The sequence below is a fragment of the Grampus griseus genome, assembly GCF_964374135.1.
Source record: "Grampus griseus genome assembly, chromosome: 5".
Taxonomy (NCBI): domain Eukaryota; kingdom Metazoa; phylum Chordata; class Mammalia; order Artiodactyla; family Delphinidae; genus Grampus; species Grampus griseus.
The window spans coordinates 64,203,379-64,229,370 of record NC_138998.1 but is presented as its reverse complement, the minus strand read 5'-3'; the positions used below and the strand labels follow the sequence as shown (position 1 = coordinate 64,229,370).

The window sequence follows — 25,992 nt, the reverse complement described above, 5'->3', positions numbered from 1 at the left end:
TGTGGTCATGGATCCTGTTTGCATCCGTTGAGGTCACCATCCTACACACAGCCCCAAATGTCTTTGGTGAGTGCTCTCTTGCTGTGATAAATTCCTCCTTATAATTGAACCAATAAATACGTTTAAAACACCCAACTTCTAAATCTGACCAACCAAGGGTCACCTAGGGAGACAGAAAGTTCCCAGCCTGGAGATATCTAAGAAGGAGTATGATGGACACTTTGTCAGGGGTGTTATGTTGCAGATTCAGATATGGTGTGATCTCTAAAGACCTTCTGAACCCAACAATTTTACGATTTTCTGATCCTACCTAATCTTATCAGGCTAATTCTGGAATGTGGGTGATGGGTTTTATCTTTACATTAAAAAGAAAAAGAAACAAGTTTTTCAACCCTGCTGAGGAAGAGAGAGAGGCCAACTGTGCACATGGGCTAACTGAGTCTTTTAAGACTAAAGACACCAAGATTCCAGGTTTCTGAGCCATGGGTTATAAATTTTTATTAAATATGAACAGCAGCAGCGTGCAAAAAAGTTCAGTAGAGGTAACTGACATGCCCAGACCTGGACTTGGCACACAGGAGGGGGCAAGATCACCTAGCTGGTATTTGCTGTGGTGCCCGACCCTTACCTGCCCGCCCACTTCTTCCTGGATCCTCCGAGCATCCCGGGACCCAGCTTAGTTTGTGCCCAGCTCAATGCCCATGGCTCAGAGAATTGTTCTCTAGTTTAATCCAGTCCTCCCTCCCTTGGCATGCTGCCTGCTCCAGCTCAGAAGTTAAAGGTTGCACTTCCTTAAAATGTAGTATTTCCCAACCGAACCTGCATCAATCAACTGATTAGTATAACTACACAAGCATTGCTCAAGGCACAGAGCTGGCTAATGATCACCAGCTTGGTCTTGTACCAGGCTTGTCTTTCTCTCCAGCGGAGAACTGACCACTTGAAAAACAAGGCATAGGAAGATCTAAAATACAATGGGGAGAAGACCATGTCGAGCTGTCATCGCCTCTGGAGGCAGCATTTGTAGCATCTGGCCAGATGTGGTAAGGCGGTTGAGTCCTGGTGTGCATGGTGGGGTGTGGAGAGTGACTCATGAGTTAAAGAATGACACGGTAAAGGAGCCACTAGAGAGGTTTCCTCCCCTAACTCTCATCATGCCTCATCTTGGGTTTGCATTGATTTGCTGGCTGGATGAAGGAGTGCAGCCCGACGCTGGCAGGCATGGCAGCTTGGTCTGTGTGGATCAAGAAGTGTTCGGAATCTTTGCAGGACTCACCCTGACTTCAGGTGGAACCCAAGACGAAGGAGAGAGCCCCATCCCTAGAAGGACTGGACCTGAAAGGCCAGGTCCATGCTCACTGATGCCAGGTGGGGTGTTAAGGCCTGGCTTGCTCCTCTGTTCTCTCTCAGGAATCACAAATGGGTGGTAATATCACTAGCTGGAGAGTAGTACTCACGTTTCCGCTCCTGCCTGCTCCTGTCTGGAGTTACACTAAACTTCTCTGTTTGAAAAAAGACTATTTGGCTATAAACTAAAATATAAGGCTCACTAAACATCCTCCTTCCAAAGAATACAACCTTACCTCTTTCTTTCTTCTCTCTCCTCTTCCTTCTCTGTCTTCCTTTTGGTTGTTTAGGTTAGAATACATGATCGCAGGGGATTTAAACGTTTATCGTGGTCACCAGAGAAGCCCAAACATGAGGGTTTTGAATCTGTTGGGGAAAAAAGGGAAGTGATACTGGCTGTGGGGTGAGGGTGACGACATCAAAGAGAAGCTGTGTTCTGTTCCCTACAGCATGGCCAGGATTTTTTACTCCAAGAATAGGATTAAACAACAGAGCTTTCCAGGAAAAGAATGAATTTTTCTTTTTTTCTTTCTGGTTTTTTTTTGTTTTTTTTTTTTGGTCCTTCTACATTCTTTTCCCAATCCATTCAGAAATGGGCATCTACATTGGATACCCAGAGACCCATGTCATTTTGTGCAGAGGCCTAATGCTGTTGAAAACTTGTACTAAAACTATAATTAATGAAACAATAGTATTCAAATGGTTTTAAACTCACTGTGTTTATCCTCTGAACAACACAACAGAGTTTGAAGGGAAAAGTATGAATATTACCCCAGGTTTTTGGGAAAAGCAGGGCCTGAAAGTGAAATGCCTTGTTCAGGATGGAACACCTGGCAGTTAGAAGCATCAAAACATCATCACTCTTTTGGCTTTAGGCTCAGTGTGATTTTTATTACATCTCACGGCCTCTTCCCACAGAATGATCTTTTAAGATTAAGTCTTTAGACTCTAAAGTTGAGTCCGCGGAGTTACTAAAAGGACTCAGAAAAAAGGAGCTTTGAAAAGGTTATATTCTCATCCTTCTTTCTCTGCACAGTGTCTGGGAATCAAGGGAAAGGATTATTTTTTAAGACTGCTTTGAAAATTGGCTGGCCCACGATTACTTGACTAATGCCAGTAATAAAATCCTGTATATCAAAACCATACTCTTTTTGGTTTTTCTTGGCTCATTACTTGCCTTAGCTGAGTCGCCAGCTATGTGCAAGTTTACTAGTAGGGAGGTTTTCTGGGAGCAATGACCAGTTATGTGGTTTCTGTTGAGATCCAGGAGCAAATTTAGGCAGGTCCATATCTGTTATCAGGGAGAGGCACCAGTTACAGAGCACGCCCCGAGCCGGTTGGCACTGCCCAAGAGCTTTGTCTAGCAGAGTCTAGACTGATCACACCTGGATCACCTCTGGAATACTAGAGAGAGAAGTGATGACTATTGATCAGAAGCTGGGTCTGCTGCTGTGGGCAATCAGGTTCTTGAAGAAAACTAAACAATTTAGGGTGCCTACTCATGGAAGAAAGTTTCTAGTTCCTATCAAGGTTAAGGTCCTCCTCTCTCAGTCATTATCAGCATCTTCACATCAGTCATTGGCGGGACCTTGGAGAAATCAAGGTAGGATGACCAGTGCGCTCAGCTAGGAGCCTGTTTCTCTCCAGGCTCTGTGTGGTCTTAGACAAGTGATCTGCCTTTGTGGATTTTCGTGTCCCCATCTTAAGGGTTGGACTACATAGTCTTTGACATTTCCAGGCCTGACATTCTTTGGCTCTATCTAGAATATCAGATTCTGGTCTGTACATGCTTCACCAAGAATGTTAAAAAATCCTCAAACTTCTTGTCTTGCCTTTAGTCTGCCTCTCTCTTCTCAGGGTTGCCAGGGTGACAGTGGGCAGGAGAAACAGCACCTTTTCCCCCACAGTAGTCAGAGGTCTCACTGTGATCACCCAGCACCCGCCTCCCAACCTCCCCAGTCGCCCGTCTACCAATGACCTTAGGCTCTGGCAAATAAAATGCACAGACACGACAGGAAACCCCTTACACAGAGGGCTGTCACTTCAGGAGGGGAAAAGGGAGTCACAGGGAGGGTGAGACGCAGTCAGTTCCTGAGATGGGCCAGGACTCCAGCCCAGACACACTGACATCCCAGTTGAGTGTCTGTTTCATGGCACCAACACGCTGGATATTTCTTTTTATTTTAAGCTCTCCCTTGGATACGATAATATCTTCTGTTCACGATTCTCAGAATCCAGAGGATTACACTTCCTAACTTAAATCAATTTCAAGTGACTATCTGCCCTACGTTCCTATCCCATATCCATTCTAACTCCTTCCTGTCGCTTCTCCATCATTAGCTTTATAATCATAAGTGTTTCCAATTCTTTATCTTGTGGCTTTTTTAGAGAAAAAAGATGTTAGGTAAAGAAAGAAAGAAATGAACAATAAATATTAACAATTAAATAATTTCTGATTTGAATACCTGTTTAGTATACAAAATTAGAAAGCAAATAAATGATAGTAAATTAAGACCTCTCATTATCCCATCACTCAGAAATATCCACTGTGAACATTTTAATGAATTTCCTTCCAGTAATTTTTCTATACATACACACACCTATTTACTATTTTTACCTTTTCATTGATATTTCAAAGAGGTTTTTAGGACTCATCATAATGATACGACATGGGTCTTGTATCAGTTGTGTAAGATCTAATTCCATGTCACTTCTCTTTCCTAGTTGAACCCTAATTGATACAGAGCGTGTTGTTGGAACTCCTAAAACATGTCAGGTCTGGATTTCGGTACTGGCTTCCCCACCTAGACATATTCCAGAAATGATTTTTTTTTCTATTCTTTTTCAACTCTGCTCAATGTTATGTGGCAGTCTAAATGAGAGGGGAATTTGAAAAAGAATAGAAAAAAAAAACGAGAAATGAATTTTGAAGCATTGGACAGTATGTTTCAAAACAGTTCCAGGGTTTTTAAAAAGTCAGCCATTGACTATTACGTTTCATATTTATTGAATATCTGCTATACATATCAGACATTACTAAGTGATTTACACGCATTCTATTACTTAATCCTAATCCCTGGGGGTGAGTACATCATTGTTCCCATTTTGTAGATGAGGAAACTGGGGCTTAGGGGAGTTCCAGGGCCCAAGGTTGCATAGCTAATAAGTGGCAGAGTCATGATTCAAGCCCAGGCAGTTTGGTTTCAGAATCCACGCCCTGAACTCAAAGTTAAGTCACTCATTAACGCACCAAGCTGGAGGGGAGTCACCTATGGGTAGGAGGGCAGGGTCTCTGGGGCAGTCACTCGTACTGTGGGAATACATAACCTTGTGAGACAGACCTGCTGAGGAAGGTAGCAGATGTGCTGGGGTGAGCACTGGACTCTGAGACAAACAGGCATGGCCTCCAATCCTACTCTTCCAACATGCCAGCCATGTGACCCTGGACATGTCACTTTCCTGTCTGAGCATCATTGCTCTCAACAGTAAAAGGGGAATAATAAGATCCATCTTAGAGGTGGTGGTGAGGATTAAGAATGATAACACGTAAAAGTACCTGGCATGTTTGCAGGCATATAGTAAATGCTCATAGAGTTTAGTTGAATCTGCTTCTGAGCAGAAATTTTCAAGTTGAGACCTGGTGTCTAGTCTTGGATCCAACACACTTGGTATGTGATTTTGAACAAGATAACTGGGGCCTTTCTAGGCCCAAGTTCCTCATCTTTCTAAGAGGTGGTTGGATTAGATGATCTCTACTATCCTGTTTAGGATCCTGGGCCTTCAGCTGGTCTTAAGAGGAAGGAATATGGCAGACGGTGTCTTCCTTTCTCAAATCAATCTGAAATGAGGCCGGACTCTCAGAGAACAGTATGTTGCATGTTGCTCCTTAGCCCCTCTGGCTAGCAGATGTTCTTGACTAGATCCAAGCCCTTGGAGCTTTCTGAAATGTCTGATGTCTGATGGAAATCTCAACTACTTCTTAGAAGGAAGGGGTGAGTCCTTTGAGTGCCAGAACACTGTTGCTTTTATTAGCCCTTCTAGGAAAAGAGAGGTTTCCCAATGATGAAACAAAAGAACTCTGCCTTGCTCCAAAGAATACAGTTGGGAAATCATAGATCCAGATGATTTCTTGGGTCCCTTATGCTTGATCATTTTGTGATTCAGCTGTAAGACAACCAGCTGAGTTTTAACCGAAGGGCTCCTAGATGCTGAGCACCGTGGAGGGTGGAGAAGTGATGTGTATTCACTCTAAAGATACCTGCAGTCTGCCTCCACCCAAGAAACATAAGCCAAGAGTTGAAGGGGACAGACAGGTTTTGTCAGGTCTTCACAAAAAGGATATCAAGGTTTCCCCCTAACCCCCTGGCCACTCCTCATTCATCTTGGCTGGTAAACTTCTTCCAAACCTCTGACCAGGACGTGTCCTTAGGCTCAGCCATCAGACCTCTTCCTGTCTGTGCTCACTTCCCTGGGGATCTTATTCAGTTTCACGGTTTTAATAAAATCTGAAGAGTGACAACTCCTAAATTTCTATCTCCAGCTTCAATTTCTCTCTGGAACTCCAGACTCTGAAATCCAGCGGGCTGTTCAGTCATAGTCCTTTGCCTGTGTATTTGGCTTCTCTGACTGAACACCTCCAAGCTGGAGTTCTCAGTGTTCCCCTGACTCTTTCAGATTTGTTCCACTTGCAGCCTTTCTTTTCTTGGTAAATAGCAATTCCACTTGTCACAGTGGTTCAGGCCAAAGAACCTGGAGCTGTGCTTGACTCTTCCTTCCCCATGACCTACATCCAAACTATCAGTGATACTATTGGCTCTGCGTTAAAAATATATACAGATAGCTAGTGGGAAGCAGCCGCATGGCACAGGGATATTGGCTCGGTGCTTTGTGACAGCCTGGAGGGGTGGGATAGGGAGGGTGGGAGGGAGGGAGACGCAAGAGGGAAGAGATATGGGAACATATGTATATGTATAACTGATTCACTTTGTTATAAAGCAGAAACTAACACACCATTGTAAAGCAATTATACCCCAATAAAGATGTTAAAAATATATATATATATATATACAGAATTTGAACACTGCTCACCATTTCCTAGTCCAAGCCACCATCATCTCTCTCCAGAATTATTATCACGCCTCCTAAATAGTATATATACTCCCACCTTGCCCATCTCAACAGAGCAGACAAAGCTCTGCTGTGAAAATAAACTTTAGATTCTGTCCAAACCCTCAATGACTTTCCATCTCATCCAGAGTCATAGAAAGTTCTTCCAGTGCTCAGTGGGATGTGTACAGTGTACTTCCCCTTCCTCTCTGTCCTCCTCTCCCACTGCTCTGGCCTCCTTCACTCTGCACCAGAGACACCAGCCTCTGTGCTATTCCTCAAACACCCAGTGCACACGTTGGCTCAGGGCCGTGGTGCTTGCAGTCTCTGCCTGCTGCTGTCACCCTGATAGCCAAGCGGTTCTCTCCCTTGCCTCCTTTCTGCCTCTAGTGTAACCTGCTCAGTGCACCTACACTAGCAGTCTGCCTCACTTTGCATCCTTACCCCTCACATATGCCCTGTCCCTCTTCTCTGCTTTTTTCCTTTTTAGCTTTTATTACCATAAAACTAATGTTTTTATGGTAATAAAATAAACTCTATTTACTCTTGAGTTTATTGTCTGTTTCTCCCCACTAGAAGACAGTAGAGCACAGAGCCTGGCATTCAGTAAATTTTAGATTAAAAAGTGAGTGGGTGGTTGGCCAAAGGCTTCGTGGAGGAGCATGGGTTTAAAAGATGCTCTGAACCATGGGGAGGACCTGAATGACCAGAGGCTGAGAAGGGAGTGCCCAGGAGAGAAGAACACTGGTGGGGACCAGGGGGGATGGGGAAAGTCAGACTAACGGACTTGTTCTCTGTCAGTCTATACCTTCCTGTTTTTATTTCTTCCAGGATACCTATTGTCTGTCTTTTAGTATGTAGCAAAAATCCCATGGCTGCTTGGTATAATAGAAAGCTCATGGATAGAATTCAGAGTCATAGACCTGAACCTGGAAGTGTGACCCTAGACTAGCCACTTAACCTCTTTAAGCCTCTGCTTGCTCATCTGCCACAGAAGGATAACAACACTGGCTTGTGTTCTCATGGGGCTGTTGTGAAGATCAAATGAGGTGATGGATGGGAAAGTGCTTTACACTCTGAAAGCGGGATGATTGTAGGGGATTAGTGAAATGCATGAGAATGTCGCTGAAATAATCCCAGTGGCAAGGAAAGGGGAAAGGAGGCTCCAAACTGGTGATGAATTCAGAAATCTTTCATCAGGACTTTCAAGTATGGGAGGGACATGGAAGGCAGGATTGGAAGATGTACCTTCCTGAAGACATGGATATTGTCCCCTGTGCTATTGGTAAATAACAATTCCATTTGGTACACTTGCTCAGGCCAAAGAACTCGGAGACATGCTTGTTATTCCCTGTACACCAGGTTCTGGGAATTACTTCTCTTTTCATCCTTACATACATTTGGAAGTTGGGTATTATTCCCCCTTTCTTTAGAGCTAAGAAAACCGAGGCTCAGAGAAGTTAAGTAACTTGCCCAGGGTCACACAGGTATTTGGCGTCAGAGCCAGAAGAAACTAGCTTTGTTTTAAGAGTCTGTGCTCTTTCCACGGGCTGCCTTTTCAGAGACCTAGATGCAACTAATTCAGCAACCAACAGCACTGCCTCAGTCACCTGAGTTTGGGCAAGTGAATAATACTCAAGTCTAACATCAGGGATCCAGGCACATAACAGACTCTAAGCTGTTAAATGTAATTCAAAAAGTGAAAAGGAAGGTCCATGTGCCACCTGTGAATCTAAACCCTTCTCTAGGCCACTGCCTTGTGCTATGAATGTACTATGTATGGCAGTATATGGTAACAATTTAGAAGAAATCAGGATTTTGAGCTAAATTTTCAGCAGAGCATAAGAATAATATAGCTTAGGGCTTCCCTGGTGGCGCAGTGGTTGAGAGTCCGCCTGCCGATGCAGGCGACACGGGTTCGTGCCCCGGTCCGGGAAGATCCCACATGCCGGGGAGCGGCTGGGCCCGTGAGCCATGGCCACTGAGTCTGCGCGTCCGGAGCCTGTGCTCCGCAACGGGAGAGGCCACAACAGTGAGAGGCCCGCGTACCGCAAAAAAAAAAAAAAAAAAGAATAACATAGCTTATAGCAATGCCCTCTGGTCTTTCTAAGTATCAGAAATAAATTTTTAAAGCGATGGTATAAGAAAAAACTTTTTGGATGGTTAACAACCCAGTCTAGATTTTAACCTATAACCCTTCTGCAACAACGGGCCTGTTACCTGCCACATATGGGATTTAATCAATGTCCACTAAGTATATGCAGGCATCTCCATGTGCATGTATACCATGTACGTAATAGGTGTGATTCTGGTCATTACGTATGTAAATTCATTTGGATGGATAATGGATGTACAGATGGGTGGATACTGGAGTCACAGGTCAGAGAAATGCCAAAAAAAAAAAAAAAGAAGAAGAAAAGAACAAAGCCTGTAACAGTGCATAGGATGCTGATAGAATGCTTGCTTTAAAAGTTTATGCACTGGGCTTCCCTGGTGGCGCAGTGGTTGAGAGTCCGCCTGCCGATGCAGGGGACACGGGTTCGTGCCCCGGTCCGGGAAGATCCCACATGCCGCGGAGCGGCTGGGCCCGTGAGCCATGGCCGCTGGGCCTGCGCGTCCGGAGCCTGTGCTCCGCAGCAGGAGAGGCCGCAGCGGTGAGAGGCCCGCATACCGCAAAAAAAAAAAAAAAAGTTTATGCACTGGGAGATTTGGATTGACATATATATACTAATATGTATAAAATAGATAACTAATAAGAACCTGCTGTATAGCACAGGGAACTCCACTTCGCTGTACAGTAGAAACTAGCACAACATTATAAAACAACTATACCCCAATTAAAAAAAAAATTTATGCACCTGAAATTGTATTAAGCACCTACTGGGTGCTAGTGGTAGGGAAAAGGAGATAATCTCTTTGCACTGGCCTCAGATAATCATAAGAAACATATACAGACAATTTTAAAGAAGTGATTTTTATAGGTAAGAACTACTTGGATTTGGAGGCAAAGGAGAACCATTTTGTCTTTGGTGTGAAGCACCAATTAGAGTGTTAGGGGTGAAAGAGGCCTGGGGCATCTGGTGCATTTAGACATTTTAGACTATAAAACTGAGCTGCATAAAGCAGGGTTACACAGGGACTCATAGACAGACTTTTAAATAAATCAATCAATAAATAAAAACAACCTTCTCCCTAGCCGCCACTGCTTTCTGAAGGTGCTACGGAAACCTTGAAAAATTGGTCTTTGCAAGGAAGCAGAAAACCCGGCGAGACAGTGTACGGTCAAGAGCATGGGCTTTGGATTGAACTCAACCGGGCTTCAAACCCCCCTCATTGGCTCAGGAGCTCTTTGATCTCAGGGATGCTATTTCCATTTGGAACCTCTGGGTCTTGGCTTATGAAATGAAGACCCCTGCCTATGTCTCCTGTCAGTATGAAATTAGATTATGTCACAAGGGGCTCAGCAAAGCTCTCAGGATCTCACTCCTCCCCACATCCACAACCCCGCTCAGCCTCTCACTTCCTCGGCACCCTTGGGTGCCTTCTCCATTCTCATCTACCACACTCAGGTGTTGGATCAGATGATTTCTAAGTTTCTGTTAAATGAGTCTAACTGTCTAGTCCCATTGTTCACCGAATGGCTGGGATAGCTGGACAGGATATCAAACAGTTTATTTTCTACCCATTTATGTTAATGAGCCATTTACTGTGCTCTACCACATTTAATCCTCAAAAGAAGACCTGTGAGCTAGCGGTTGCTTTCCCCTTTTATAAATCAGCATACCAAGGCAAGAGGCAGAGAGAGAAATCATCTTAGACCTCTGGCTTGGCATCCGGCTTGCAAGGAGGCTCTTGAAAGGCTTGACAACAGCTTTCAAAACCAGGCCCTTCACTATATTGGTGGCCGTGAAAATCAAATGGAAACTTCCCAGTTTTCATTCCATGCATCCTTCCTCCTCTTTGCACTAAAAGCTTTAGTCATCTTATCTCTCGTTTTTATTGTCTTTTTCTGATGTTGCCCTTCGGAGGCTGAGGTCGTGACCCTCCTAAGAGCCTTAATCAAATCCGGAAGGCAACAGGACTACCGAGTCTTCTCTACCTGATTCCCAGACTGAACATGCACAGACAAAGCTGACGCTTGGGAATCCAGCCCTTGCTGCCTCAGGCCGTGTGGCTGGCTGCGAATTTGTACCAGCTCTTGCCTGATGGGCTTGCTTTGGCATTTGACATACATGTCACTGGATCCACGGTACAGCCAATCTTTTTCTCTAGCCACTAATTTATATTTCTCCTGGAGGGCCTAGAACTCTGCCCTACACAGCGGGTACTCACTGAGTTGCAGATGGTACCGCCAACCAGTGCGGACCCAGGTTACATCAAGTGTTTCAGCAATTGCACCAAATTGCTGGCCAGCCTTGAGGGTTTGGTCAGCCTCGTTCCCAGCCTTTCCCCTCAGAGAATCACAAAGCCCAGTTGCAACTAATTCTTAATAATGCAATTAAATTTTTGGAAACCAAGCCGGGTTTCATATTTAAATGTTGACTTTCACCACACTGCAGAGGTTGGCCAAATGCAGGAGTGACTGGAAGGATTTGGCCAAGAGATGAATCGGGATTTTCCATTTTTAGAGAAGCTGCCTGTGCTCAAGCACAGGTAATACTCCAGCCTCAGGGGTTCCCAGGGACCAACGAGTGGACAAAGCATGAACCCAAAAATCAGCGTGCCTCATAGGGAATCATTAGTATTCTCAAAAAAAAAGTAGAGGCAGAATTGAACTGTTTCCTCTTTGGAAATGCAACACCACCTACCTCTCAGGGCCATTGTGGAGATGAAATCAGAACATATATGAAAAGGCTAGCTTGGAGCCTTGCTCAGAACCGGGAGCAATGAATATATTTAGTTGCTAGCACTGCAACATGGGAAAAGGCACTGGTCTGAAGTGAAATGACTGGGTTTTGAATTTCACACTGCATCTCACTAGCCCAGCTGGTGCCTTCCCATCCTGGCTCCCAATCTCCTCATCTTTCTAATTGGAATAATAATCATGGCATACTTCACAGGGTCACAAGGAGGAGCACATTAAAGAATGACTGAGAAAGTTCTTTGCAAACTATACAGCTTTCTAGGCAAAATAAAGCATTATTAGGTGTATCCCTAACCTCTGTGCTTTTGTTTCAGCTCTTTGTTCTGTCTGAAATGCCCTCCTCCCCACACCCCCTCTTCTGAACCTGGCTGTTGAAGTCCTAACCTTCATTCATAAGGCAGGAGACATTAATGACAAAGAGCAAAGTATTACATCACTAGGGTTCAAATCCCCATCTCTGCTGTTTGCTAGCTGTTTGACCTTAATTACTTTCTGTGCTCCAGTTTCCCATCTGTAAAGTGAGGATAAGAGTACCACCCATTCTATAAGATTGTTGTGAGGATAAAATAAGCTCACAAGTGTAAAGTACTTCAGAACAGTATGTACTAAGTCCCATATATGTGTTAGCTCTTATTATTTCAGAGATTTATTACTTTGATGTTTATTTCAAGGATACTTTCATAATTTTACATTATTTTATTATTATGTTCAAACTCCACCCCTCCAAGAAACGTTTTTAGATCTCTTAGTTTGAAGCAATCATGTTCCCATATTTAACCAAGTATATTGTTTGTAGCTCAGTGATGGCCCTTTTCATTGCTAGTATCCAGTATATCTCTCTCCTGCACTGACCTTATAGCCCCGAGTGACAGAGGCTTCCCTTCTTACCTCTATACACATGGCTGATGCACAATATTTGTTGAATTGGATGGAAGGTATGCAAAGTATACAGATGAATAAGCCTAAATATACTGGATGAGAGCTGATCGCAACTGTTACATGATACCTGTATTTTAAAGACTGAACACAACTGCAACCTTTAGCACCATACCTGCCATATAGCATGTGTTGTGTAAATGTATTTACTTGGAAGGATGGAAAGATAACTAAAGGTACATTAAATCCAATGGAAGGTTTCAGTTTATTGGGTCCCCCTAATTCAAAACATGTATTAGATGACTAAGTTACTTATCACAGGTGCCAGGGCGAGATTAAGATACATACCAAGGAAAGTAGAAGTAGCTCCTGACTTTCCGGCACTCACATTCGGGAGGAGAGATGGTCCGGCTACTAGATAATTGCAGGGGCCACGGGTGCTAAACTGAGTAGGATGGAGCTGCACAGGAAAGTGCCTTTGGCAGCTCAGTCCCCACTGTAAGGCAGGGACCCCCTCAATAGCAAATTGCCCAGGTATGTTCATGTGAGATGACTGCATCATCTTTTCAATAAGTAGGGAACCAGCAGTAAAGCTTCCAAGTTTCTGAAAGGAAGAGGGGAGCAAATTAGTTATGAGGATGTGGTGGTTTACATATAGCATATATAAAATAAGAGACATGACACCATGAGCCATATCTGTATAATTATGTCTCACATAGGCGATTTCTCAGTCTCCCCCATTTTGATGTCAAATGTTGACAAGACATTGCAAAACAAGAAAAGTGCTTTTCCAAAAGGGAGACCTAGTCTCCTATCAACTCCATTTCCACCAATGGCTTCACTTTAGCTCCCAATTTTGCTATCAGTTGAGAAACGAGTTTAGACTGGAGTATTTCTAAGATCCAGTCCACCTTTACCATTTTCTATTCTATTTTTCAATGCCTGGTCTGATATGGAAACCAATATTTTCTCCTAACTTCAAATACTACCTCTATTCTGACGAATCCCAAATTGATATCTCCAAACCAGACATCTCTTTTGAGAGCAGATCTTAAATATCTAACTGCCTACTTGGACACCTACTTCAGAGACATCTCAAACATACCATGTTCAAAACTGAGCTCTTGATTGCCAGGAATTACCCCCCTGCAAGTTCTTCCTTTGCAGTGTTTCTAACTCAGTAAATAGAAACACATCCACCCAATTGCATAAACTGGAAACTTGGGATTCATTCTTGATACCCTTCTCTCCTTTACCACCCACTCCTACTCAACCCAATCTCTTTTTCAATCTTGTCAATTCTACTACCAAAGTAGGTCTCAGACCTTCCATACCTCACCACCTGCACTGCTACCTCACCACCTGCACTGCTACCTCCCCAGGCCCAGCTACCTTCATCTCTCCCTGGGACTCCTACCACAGCCTCTTCAAGAATCTCCTCGTGCTTTTTTCTAATTCATCTTCCACACAATAGCTGGGGTGCTTTTCTTAAAATATAAATCAAATCATGGCATCACCCTGCCTAAAAACCTTAAATAACTTCTCAACACTAAATTTCTGACCATGGTCTACAAAGACCTACATGGTCTAGCTCCTGATTGTCCCTCCAAATCCATCTTTACCACTCTCTCTGTGCCATGCTGGCCTCTTTCAGGTCTCTGAACATGCCATGGTTCTACCCCCTTTAGGATTGTTGACCCCTGTTCCCTCCACTCAGCAAACTTTCCTCCGCACTCTTGGCCTGGCTAACCCATCCTCCTTTTTCAGATCTCAGCTTAAAGTTTACTTTAATAGAGAGGCCATTAGGTAAATTCTGTCCTTCCCCTATCTCACAGCACCTTACTTATTTCCTGATTCTCAGTTATCATAATTATAATGCATACTCATCTGTGGATTTACTTGTGTAACGTTTGTCTCTTCCATTAGACTACAAGCTCCTCTAGGGACAGGTCTGTAATTGTTTTCTGTATGTGCAAAGTCTAGCCTGGTACTTAGCAGAGGTGCTCAATTCATAACTTTTGTGCCTGCATATTGATAAGACCTGAAAATATCAACATATGTTTATTCCATGCTGAAAAAGTCCAACCAAACAGGTGATAAAATAAGGGAATAGAGTTGAATATTTTCTGTTTCTCCAACATTTTCAGTTCCAAATCCCTAGAATCTTATAGCGCTCCTCCATTTTCTTACTGAAACTTCCCAGCTTTCAGGGTTGAGAAGGGAAGTATCTTTATGTTCTTTTGCTTTGCTCCGCCACCCCCCTGCCTTCACTGACAGATTTAGCTTTGCGCAGGAATGTGGCTTCCACAGGTATGATTGGATGAGACGTGTTGGGAACAGGAAGGGTAGAAAGGGGAAAAAAAAAATAGGAACCATATAGGGGAGGCGGTTGCCCTTGTACATCATCCCAGCTCTCCCACGTTGGAGGGTTTTTTGTATTTTTTTTTAAATGCCATATACATCCAGTATTCTCTTCTTCCCACCTCTAGGAATCCAAAAATAAATGAGCCGTTGATCATGGGTTTGGTGCTGGCAAAACTGGTAAGTATGGGCAGATATGGTCTCAATTGAAGGAAATTTTTCTTGACACATGCCCTGGCCCCTTTGGCTTCATCTTAACCATTGCCTTGTTCTGTTACTAGAGTGAAGCCCTTACCTTCTCTCCAGCACCCATGCTCATGTTTTCTTTCCTCCTCCCTATCAAGACCAACTTGCTCCTAATCCATTTTTATACTCACCGCAACATTCGTGAGATCTGTTGCGCATTTGTTGCAGAGGTAGGAAGGATTAGAGAGCTGGAGGTAGGAAGGATAGAGAGCTGCACAGATTCTCTTAGGGGGCAGAGCTGGCCCAATGTTCTCCCTGTCATTTGGGTCAGGCCTTTGGTAGAAAGTTATCCTACCTTCGTATTTTAGTAACTCACCCATCAACTCAGGACTTAAAAAAGTTATAGAAATCCACCTTGTTGCTCCTAGAAAACAGCCCTGATAAATTTGTGCTTTGTTTATACCTTTTTCTAAGACTAAAGTTGGCTCAAAACAAATGATTTTTTCCAGCTGGGTGAAGGGGATGGGTAGGGAGGGGCTAAGGTAGAAAGAGGAGGAAGAGGAAGAAGGTACCAAAAAGGAGGATCTAATAGTGGATTTCAGTTCCCACTACTGGGAGATGGTTCATTTCCAATTCTGCATTTCGAGGACATAAAGACTTTCTGATCTTTTTTATTCTCTTTGGATGAGTATGAATCCTCCCCAGTAATTTATGTCTTCCTGTACTGAAAGGGTTAAAATATTTCGGGAAGTGAAATAACCATTTTTAAGGATGGTTACAGAGTCAAGGCAGGACACTTCAAATACATTGTTCCTCAGATAAAACCTGAGTCACAAAATCAGTTATGGAATAACCTGATGGCTTTGCTTCTCTGTGATGATTCACTCATGAGTTTGTCCATTCGCTCCGCATTCAACGACCACTCTGAACTGTGCATTATAATTTCCAAAGTACTTTCCCCTCTATGGTACTTGATTCTCATGGGAATCCTGTGATGTAGTCCCTGTACAGAAATGACCATTTTAGAGAACAAGAAACTGAGACTCACAGAAGTTAGTCAGTTGTGCAGCTTTAACTGGAACCCAGATCATCAGATTGCACCCTGAATTCTCTTTCAGTTCTACCTACTTGAATTCAGTCGACATTTCCTAAGTGAGCACCATGTTTTGGATGCAAGTCCAATACAACAAAAATGAAGTTCTCTTGTCTTTGAGGAGCTTCTAGCCTACCAAAGGCAGCGATCAACACCTGGGTGTGGAGTGGAGGTAAGTGCCTGGGTTCTTGGAGAATGCTAAGAGTCTGGGGTAGAAAACTTACAGGAGACGAGATTGGAAAGAAGTTTGAGGGCCTAAGGGGCTTGATTTATTGATTCACCAACACCATCGTCATGTCTTTTCCATGTACCTTCCCAAATTATGGCCTTTATGAATGATATTATTAATCTTTTTCTGTCCCATTTTCTTCTGAGCATTCTGCTGGCATTTCACCCTCCAAAGGGTGGGTGTTTCTTAGCAACCTTGATGTTGAGACATTGAAAGCTGCTAGACTTCCAGCTAATTGTAAGATTGCTGAAATTGTATCTGGTGGTTTTATGCACGTGCCATAGGAAGGAGATGGTTACAACTCCTGGCACATGGGCCCAACCCTCAGGCAGTCTGGGCCTTGGCAATAAGGTGCTGTGAAAAGTGGCATGGGTGCGGGGCTAGCACCTGTTTATATCACCTGTTAGTTTATTATCCAAAGGTCTGGGATGCCCAGAGGTTGGGGTAGACTTGGGTTTAGCTGAGTAAGCTTCAGGATCTATTAGGGGTCTAGATCCTGTTAGAGGTGGTGTCGGGAGCTAGAGTCCAGGCTGCGGATGCTACTTGAGGCTGTGTGCTTTGGAATAGCATGATGCTGGGTGATCTCTCTGTTCATGGTAGAACCTGTCAGGCCCTCGAAGTTGTAAAAATCACAGTCCAGCTCTGGCCTGCAGGCTGAGCAAACCTGGTGATGGTGGTGGTGGGGCTGTGTATGCTCCAGGCTCTTGTGGATTTTCTTTGCATTGGGTATTGGGTATTACTGGATGGTGCATGGAGGCAGCTGGGTTATATCCTGTTCTAATCAACACTGGATGAAAAACCCAGAGGCTGAACCTGCCCAGGGAGGGAGTCGGTGCCTCACACTGGTGCTGGAGCAGGAGGTAGGACACAGCCTCTGGGAGGAGGCCAGAGAGTTTGGCTCAGAATCAGGATGTTTGGCCTGGCAAGGGGGCTATCGTTTGCATGACTTAAAGCAAGCTTTTGTACCATTCTCCGTCTTTTTTTTTCTCAGTAGACTGTGTGTCCCCTGGGGTCAGAATCCCCTGTTGTATTTATATTCATTTCCCCAGTATTCAGGGAAAATAGTGTCTAACCCACAAAAGACTGCCAATGAACTGTGTATTGTGCGAACGAGTGAACGAATGAGCTGAGTATGAGGAATTAGATCAGTGGTTTAAGGGAAGAGGGCTTAACAGAACCATGGTCCTTACCTCAACTCACCTCCTAGATCCTGACGTCTATCCCCATGCCCTTTTCTAAGAACCAGAGATTCAAAGAATGGTAACCACCTACTCCCAGTTCCTAACAAGCTTGTGATTCTCTAAAGGAAACAACATTGATAGGGCTTATTTTTAAATTGTTTTCCTCAGAATTCACTAGTCAAACATGTTATAAGAATGAAAACCAGGCTTCCCTGGTGGTGCAGTGGTTGAGAGTCCGCCTGCCGATGCAGGGGACACGGGTTCGTGCCCCGGTCCGGGAAGATCCCACATGCTGCGGAGCGGCTGGGCCCGTGAGCCATGGCCGCTGAGCCTGCGCGTCCGGAGCCTGTGCTCCGCAGCGGGAGAGGCCACAACAGTGAGAGGCCTGTGTACCGCAAAAAAAAAAAAATAATAATGAAAACCAAATCTCCTGTAGCCCCAGAAGCATCTCAAAGAATGTCTTTTTACCAGGAGATCTCCTGGGTGGCCTCATGGAGACAGTAAAGTAACCAAGGAACCCTTTTTTTTTTTAAATTAATTTTAAAAATTTTTGGCTGTGTTGGGTCTTTGTTGCTGTGCGCGGGCTTTCTCTAGTTGCGGCGAGCGGGGGCTACTCTTCGTTGTGGTGCGCGGGCTTCTCATTGCGGTGGCTTCTCTTGCTGTGGAGCATGGGCTCTAGGCACACGGGCTTCAGTAGTTGTGGCACACGGCCTTCAGTAGTTGTGGCACATGGGCCTAGTTGCTCCGTGGCATGTGGGATTTTCCGGGACCAGGGCTCCAAACGGTGTCTCCTGCACTGGCAGGAGGATTCTTAAACATTGTGCCACCAGGGAAGCCCCAGGAAACTCTTTTAACATTTTCAAAAGCTGTGAAATAACCAACAAACAAGATAAGCACACTAAGACCCAGCAGGCAGAGACAGATCAAAGATTTACAGGATCTATTTAATCTCATTATGGTCAATGTGCTCAGAAAGGGTGAGGTTTTGTTGGTGTGGAGACAAGTGTCTCCCAGAGTGAAAGGTCTTCTCCAAGAATGAGTGGGCAGTTCTCACTTTTGCTCTAGGCCCTAAAGATGTGGGAGGCTTCAACTTTAGGTCAAACATTCAAAACTGTGAATTAGAGGACTAATTGCTTGCATTGAAAAGATTTCACTTAGGGCTTTTCAGTGTCTTGAGTGTGTGCTTGTGAGATAGATGGACATCAAACTAATATATAAACATTACACAGTTTGGAAGATAAAGAAAAGAATAAAAGGAGAAAAAAGCATCCATAACCCTACTACCCTAAGACAGCCCATGTAAATAGTTTTTTGTTAATTGTGTACTTTTGTTTATATCCAGTTTATTTTTTATGTATAGTAAATAAATATACTACATACATATGTATAAATACACTACATACATATATATATACTGCTTTTCACTTACCTGTTACCATAAGTGTTTTCCAACTCTAATTTTTAAAAATTAGTTGTATTATATTTAACCATTCTCCATCCAATACCCTTCCCTCCAACCCAGTCATAATGGAACATGTAGGTTGTTCAATTTTTTTGTTGCTAGATATAATGCTTGAATGCATATATTCATTCAAAGATTTTTTTCCCCTATATGTTGAATTATGCCTTGAAGATAGATTCCTAGAAGTGGAATTACTGGGTCACAGGGCATGACTACATTTATGATTCTTGAGACATGTAACCAAACAGATTGCTGACAGTAATGATAACCAAATTGGACTATGATAGCATTCAGTCTTACCTCATCTCACCAAGAAGAATTTAGATGTCAGCCTCCATAGTGAATATCAGTGTTGGTTCAAAGATCTATAACCACTTGGCAGAGAGGCTGATGCAAGTGGGAAAAGGTGAAGGGAAAGAAGGAAGAGACACTTAAGCTCCCATTGGAACTGGACACCACTGGTAACTGACAGGTGGTTAGAAATGAATGAGGCATTTCTGAAATAATGTATATCAATGCAATAGCAGTCCTTAGTTTACTAAAGGGAATACTACAGCAAAATAAATGATTCAGGGTGGACTGGTTGATGGGAAGCAACTCTACCACTAATTTGTGGGATGGTCTTGGCAAACCATTTCCCTCTCTGGATTTTTCTACTTTAGGTAATGGGGTCATATTCAGATAATGAAGACAAATTCATAGAGTTATAGGGTCCAGTTAGCGTTCTTCTCTAGACCCAGAGTTAAACTCTGATGAGGTCCACAGTTCTTTTGGAGTTGTACAATGAGATACCAGACATTCTAGGAAGGTCTTGAGGCTCCCCCAACCTCAGTGATGAATCCCTAAGTATCATATGTCTACTATGGACTGATAGCTAGATCTTTCAGGGCCTTGTTTCCGTGGAGGATTCAGAAAGAAATGTGGAGTAAGCAGATTGATGAGGTGCCTTTAGTCATCCACCACCATGACAACACTTGGCCTTTGGTGCTTCCTAAGTGTTCTCCTCACAGTTCTGTGTCCAGATGGTGACATAGAGAAATTAGCTAAATTGCTTTCAATTTAGTAAACTAAAAGAATAAACGCAGGTTCCCTCATTTTCCTGACTCTGTCTGGGGGGCATGGTTGACTGGGAAGAAAATCTCTCAGATTTCAAGAGACCTAGCTCATTTTTGGAGGATTCTGGTATTGAAAAATAAATAAATAAATAAGGATATGCCCTCCCCAAATATTTTTTAAACAGCAAAATTGAGAAGATAGTGCAGAGAAAAACCCTATACCCAGTTTCCCATTATTATTAACATTTTATATTACTATGGTACATTTGTAACAACTAATGAAACAACACTGATACAATATTATTAATTAAAGCTCCTCATTTATTCAGATTTGTCTGGGTTTACCTTATCTTTTTCTGTTTCATGATCCCATCCAGGATACTACATTACATTAAGCTGTCATATCTTCTGAGGTTGCTCTCAGCTGCTGCAATTTCTCAGACTTTCCTTGATAGTTCTGTGGAATACTGGTGACGTCTTTTGTAGGATGCCCTTCTGTTGAAACTTGTCTGAGACTTTTCTCATAAATAGACTGGGGTGTGGGAGGAAGACCACAGAGGTAAAAAGCCATTTTCATCTCCTCAGATCAAAGGTACATAACAATCAACATGGCTTATAATTGCTGATGTTCACCTTGGTGAATTGGCTGGTGTAGTGTTTGTCAGGTTTCTCCATGTAAAATGATTCCTTCCCTCCTTTCCTCCCTTCCCATACTGTACTCTTTGGAAGGAAGTCACTGTGCATAGCTCACACCTGAGGAGTGAGGAGTTACACACCACCCCCTGCCCCCATCCTTGCTGGCAGTGTATCTACATAAATGATTTGGAATTTTTCTTCAAGGGAGATTTGTCTCTTTTCTCTGATTTATTAATTTATTTAATAATTTATATCAGTGTGGATTCATGGATATTTCTTTTAGACTTTGGATTGTAATCTAATATGACTTGATTTCTTTTTTTTTACTCCAAATCTTCCAGCTTTGCCCATTGGGAGCTCTTCAAGTGGCTCCAGTGTCTCTTTGAAATATGCCCCATCGATGTAGTTTTTGTTTGTTTTTCAGCAATTCTTTATTTATGATGCTATAAGATGTTCCATTCTGATTTTGAATACTTCTTGCCCCAGTCCTAGATCTAGAACCAGACGTTTCTCCAAGGAGCCTTGTTTTCCATTACTGCACAGAAGTATCAGAAATCAAGATCTGGTACCAGGTGGGCTCTTTGCTAGTGTAGCATCGTTGTTTCTAGGCCAAAAATATATTAAATTTTACATTTTCGACACCAGCATACACACAATTACAATGCAATTGTACTATTCATAAGATAATTATAGGTTTATTAACAGTATTAAATCACAGTACCGTAGGAGCCTGTGGCGGCTCTGACACTGAGTCCTACCCTGGGACACACACAGAGACCTTGTGGATGAGGGTCTGCTCCTTTCCATCCTGTGTACGGCTAAGACTGATGTAGAACCTCAGTGGAGATGATGTCAAAAGTCTAAATGTGAGGCCTTCTCTGAACGTAAGGACCCAGCAAATGGCTCTTTTGCAGGGCTGCCCACCCCACGTCCTCTTTTCATGATAAAACATGGACAAACATAGTGGATTTAGAACCAGGACATCAAAATTCTGGACCTGGCTCAGTCTGATCCAGTGTGTGTGGCAAATACATTGTGTGTGGGCCTCAATTTCCAATGATATAAATTCAGTCGTGTGGAATTGGACAATTGCTAAGGACCTTCCCAGTGCTAGCATATTGTAACTCTCAATAGTATTTCATTGAGAGAATGTAATTGGCTCCATCTCTCCTTGTACATGGGCATCAATATTCCAGAAGGTCTAAGAGGAGGAATGGTGGTGGTGGGGAGGTCACTGTCAATAAATAGGAACTACACTTTAAATTATGTCCTGAAGATGCTGAGGTCCGTTAAAGGCTTTGCTAGGCAATCAGGCCTGAGAAACATTAGACCTTTCTTTTTAAAGAATGGAGATAAAAGAAGCATAGGAAATATTGGTGGAGAGTTACCTTCAAGTTTGTTCTGGTAGAGTAAGGCTTTTTTTTTTTTTGGTAAGGGCAAACTCCTCATCTGTTATTTCCTCTGACGTCAAATAATTACCTTTAATGCAGTGATAGTTGAACTACCTCTAAGTTTCTTACCAGGAATCTCTATCTAGTTTTTTCTTTTTTTTTCTCCTTCTTTTGTGTGTGTGTATGTATATGAATATTATGTCATATTTTTTTACATCCACATGGGGCCCAGCGGCTTAAGGTGTGCCCAGTTTACAAGTGTCATCTCCTTCCTATCACTGACTGGGACTGTTTCCAAAAACAGAAGAAGGAAAAAAAAAAAAAAGAACTCTAGTGCAGAAAAGACACTTGGGAACTGTCACATCCAATTATGAATGCAGGAGATCAAAGGTACAAGGTCTTAGAATCGGCCCCTTCCAACTCTTAACATGTAAAATCTTCATTTGGCTTTTGGACCTACTCAGCAGAATCCCAGACTTTGGTCTACAACTGGTTAAAAATTGATAGAGGTGAAGATTCTGGGACTGCCTTCTTTACTTAGAAGTTTACATTTTAACTTCTTTTCCCACCCCAGGGACACATTCACTCAGCTCCTTTCCATCCCCCCCCTCCACCTTAAAGTTACATAAATATATATTTAGACACAAGGTATCGAATTTAGAACAGATAGACTGTGCTGCAAACCATCTGGGTTATTCCTTCACACAGTTGAGGAAACTGAGTCCTGATAAGTGGTTTTGCTCCACGTCCCATAAGGAGTTCCAGGCAGAACGGTAATTAGAAACCAAGGTTTTCTGGCAACAAATCCATGTTTTTTCCCCCTACCTCACACTGTGCCCCCACGGAGTTACACGTTTGTGCGTGTGTCTCTGTATGTACATATGTTACATAGACACCGACATGTAGGAAACATGCACCAAGCATCTGTGGTCTGACCTCAGGGAACAGTTTAATGACTCGGATTTCAGGCAGCTGACAGGGTTCCGCTGGTGGAGGTTGAAATAAACAAGAAAAGCCACTGTGGAGATGTGAATGGAAAAGTACCGAGCACTCCCTTTCTCAGCACATTCTTCCGCTCTCCAGCTCTCCCTGCCGTCAAGCCGGCTTCAGATAGGCTTCAGCATGGTCAGGTGTACAGAGGGCGGTGTGGAGAAGGAAAAAAAAAAAAAAAATGCAGGCACAACACGCAAATCAAGTTTTTCCACTTCTAGCCTTAGGTAGTAAAGACAGCTAAGTACAGCAGCCCAGTGGGCCAGCCACCCTGAGTTTACAAACACTCAAGTGCTTTCCTCCCTGCATCCCCTTCCTGGTCCAGCTGCTGCTTTCCCTCATGCTAAGGTTTCATAGGAAGTGAAAACCCTGTTATTCAAAACAGTGATAGAGTGCTGTAGACAAATGATTATGCACCCCCCCCCCATCACTTCTCTATTTTAAGCTCCCGAGATATTTATTTCCATTTTAAATAAGTGAGAAAAGTGTGGAAAAAATCCGTGTTTTGGGGGGAAACTCTGAGCTAGGCCAAAAAGGTTTCTAAACTAAAAAAAAAAAAAAAGGTCTCAGGATAATACAGGCCAAAAGCAGGCAGCATATGGACCAAAATTAAATGTTGACACTTGTTTTTCTGAAGGTAGTGACTGGAAATCATCTTTTTTTTTTTTAATGTCTCAAAACTTTCTGCTCAATTTCTCTAAATCATACCAAGAAAACACCTTTCTTTCTCCAAGGATAATGTAAGGAGCTTGTTTATAATGGCTCTAAGTGAAGGATTTGAAATAAAACTAATGGGTAAATAAGATCTCCCATACCCATCAAAAGTAGCTGTTGAGTACCATAGCACAGGTGACAAGCATAGCCAAGCCCAGATGACAATCAAAACTCAATACTCACTGTGACCTGGAGTCTGTTCTGAGAACCAGTTTACAATTTACACACAGCCCAAAGCAGCCTTGCTTTCCTCAATTCTGCCAGAAAACAAGATGCCCATCTCCAAACCCAGGTAGTCAGATCACCCCGATTTTCTAACACAGGACCATCAAACCACGTAGACCCGTTTTTAGTTGTGTCCTGGGGTCCCACACGCCTCCAGTGATGGCTATCCTGTCCTCCTGAAAGAAAGAAGTCTTGAGTGATCATCTTCACGGTTCCTTCCAGTTCTAAAATCTGTAATTCTGCGATGTGATAGTTTAAAGATCTACCAAGGTGCCAGAAGTTCCTGACAGGTGAAACCAATTTCCTGTTTGGAGTCCCCTTAGAAAGAGGACAGGACAGTGCTTATTCCAAGGATAGTTTCCTTTTCAGCTATGATTGAATGGTGGGGAAGATTCTCTGGGGGGAACTGGATGCAAAATCTGTTCCTTTCCTTAAATAGATGTAATATTAAGACCAAGCTATTTTATTTTGTAACAAAGCTTTTATTTACCCAGAACCTGTGATTAGTAACCTATTACTATGCCCAGAACACCAGGCAAAGGGGCTGGCCTGGTCCTCTACTCTGAGTATTAATAGCCAGAAACCATTAACTCATAGGACTGGTTGATACACAGCCCCTCCAAGCCCACAGGAATCACACATAAGACCCCAGACATGGAATCTCTCTTTAGAGCTTCTTAAGGATGATTTAAAAGAATTTGAATATATTCAATTCAATCCTTTCTTTAATCCTAGCACTGCTAAATGAGGGAGGTCCACAAAGTGACACCAACTGGTTACTACTGGGGAGAGATCAAGAATGAGAGAAGGCATTCTGGAAGAAATTCAACTGGTATAAAATTTGATAAAGTTACTTTCCTAGGAATTGAAAAGAGATTGAGAGGTGGGTACACGATTTTCCTCACCATTCATCTCGTAGAGAAAAGGGGACCTACCTAAAAGTAAACCTTCATCTTTAAAATAGCTTCAATAATTTTTTTTTTTTCATTTAACCGTCTCCTGTTCTGGTTAATTTCTTTCGGTGTAAACACTTCAATTTGGAAAAAAAAAAAAAAAGTAGAAATGTGGGACCTGGCACTGGGTCCCGGAAATAACGTCCTGAGAAGGTTTGCGGTCTCTGGCGGTAGGATTAATTATCTACAAACCACGCCTGGTGGGGTCTTCCTCCAAGGGCTCTCCGCAGAGAATTAAAGAAGGGTGAATTTATTCCCAGCCCCCGCTCTGGTTTGTTCTGCTGTCTGAGGGAGATTTCCCTTTGCTCTGCAGCGCCCCCATGGGGCTAAGATTGGCGTGGCAAAGAGAACGAGGGAGGGGCAAGCTATGTATTTAAGGGGGAGGGGGGAGCCAATGAGGCAGGATGGCAACTTTGACAAGAAAAGTGACCCCAAATCACAAAAGTAATCTCATTGTAGGATCAGTAATAGGGCAGAGCCATACAATTCACATTCCAAACCACACAGACACCTGAGAAACCCTAAAGTTCTTATTACTCATAAAAGATAGAAAAATCATCACCCATACAAATACACAAAGACCATCACTTCAGCAAAATCGGGGTGTCATTTTGAATCCAGTGGGATTCCTTTAAAACGCTTTGAAAATGAGGGGGAAGGGGACAATCAGAAAAACAGATAGTCTCCCTTCTGGCCAAATGGATCTGCACTGGATGACATCATGTGTCTTTGGGGGTAAAATGTTCATTCTGACAACAGTGACAGCATTAGGCCTGTGTATATTTTTCAAAATCCTTCACAAGACAGGCTTTTCTGCAGAGACTGCAGTAATTCATCTGTCAATAAGTATTAAAATATTCAGATTTCACAGGGACAGACACTTACGCATATTTCCTAAGCTCCAGCCCCTGTGAAAATAGCCGACCCCTTTGGATCTCTCCTGGTTTAAAAACCCCAACACAGCCTTTTCCAAAAGGGGGCTGCATTGACAACCACATTTTCAGCGATAGATCTGAACTTCTTATGGCATTCTGGGAAAGAGACCCCAAATATCCCAGGCAACAGCCAGCAGTCTTTCATAGCTCTGCTCAGTTCTATAAACCCAAACTGGGGTTGGGAGAGGTAGATTATTTTGGGAGATATCTTTATGGAAATTAACATGTGCAGAAATTTTGCGGAACCTTTAAGAACTCGTGTGTAATTTAATGAGTTGCCTGAAGGACTCTCATAGCCAAGGCTCAGAACAGCCTGACCTTTGAAAGCTGCTTCTGGTCCAAACATTTGGGGTTAATACTTGAGAATCTGAAATATTATTTTCCCCTC

General features: G+C 43.1%; 2 long non-coding RNA genes across 4 annotated transcripts in view; one reads left to right on the top strand and one right to left on the bottom strand.

Moving 5' to 3' along the window:
- The first annotated feature begins 957 nt into the window (after positions 1 to 957).
- LOC309823419 lies at positions 958 to 24,646 on the top strand. Its single transcript, XR_014296828.1, has 4 exons — positions 958 to 1,043; positions 14,683 to 14,734; positions 15,859 to 16,005; positions 24,452 to 24,646. It is a non-coding gene; the product is annotated as an uncharacterized lncRNA (long non-coding RNA).
- LOC309823418 overlaps positions 20,082 to 25,992 on the bottom strand; it is a 6,804-nt gene continuing 893 nt past the window's right edge. For 2 of the 3 annotated variants that reach the window (XR_014296825.1, XR_014296827.1), the window contains exons 2-4: positions 23,675 to 23,892; positions 22,724 to 22,902; positions 20,082 to 21,000 (exon numbers count right to left, since the gene is read on the bottom strand). This is a non-coding gene — a long non-coding RNA (uncharacterized lncRNA). The remainder of the gene's footprint in view (positions 21,001 to 22,723; positions 22,903 to 23,674; positions 23,893 to 25,992) is intronic. The other variant, XR_014296826.1, reaches the window with a different exon arrangement.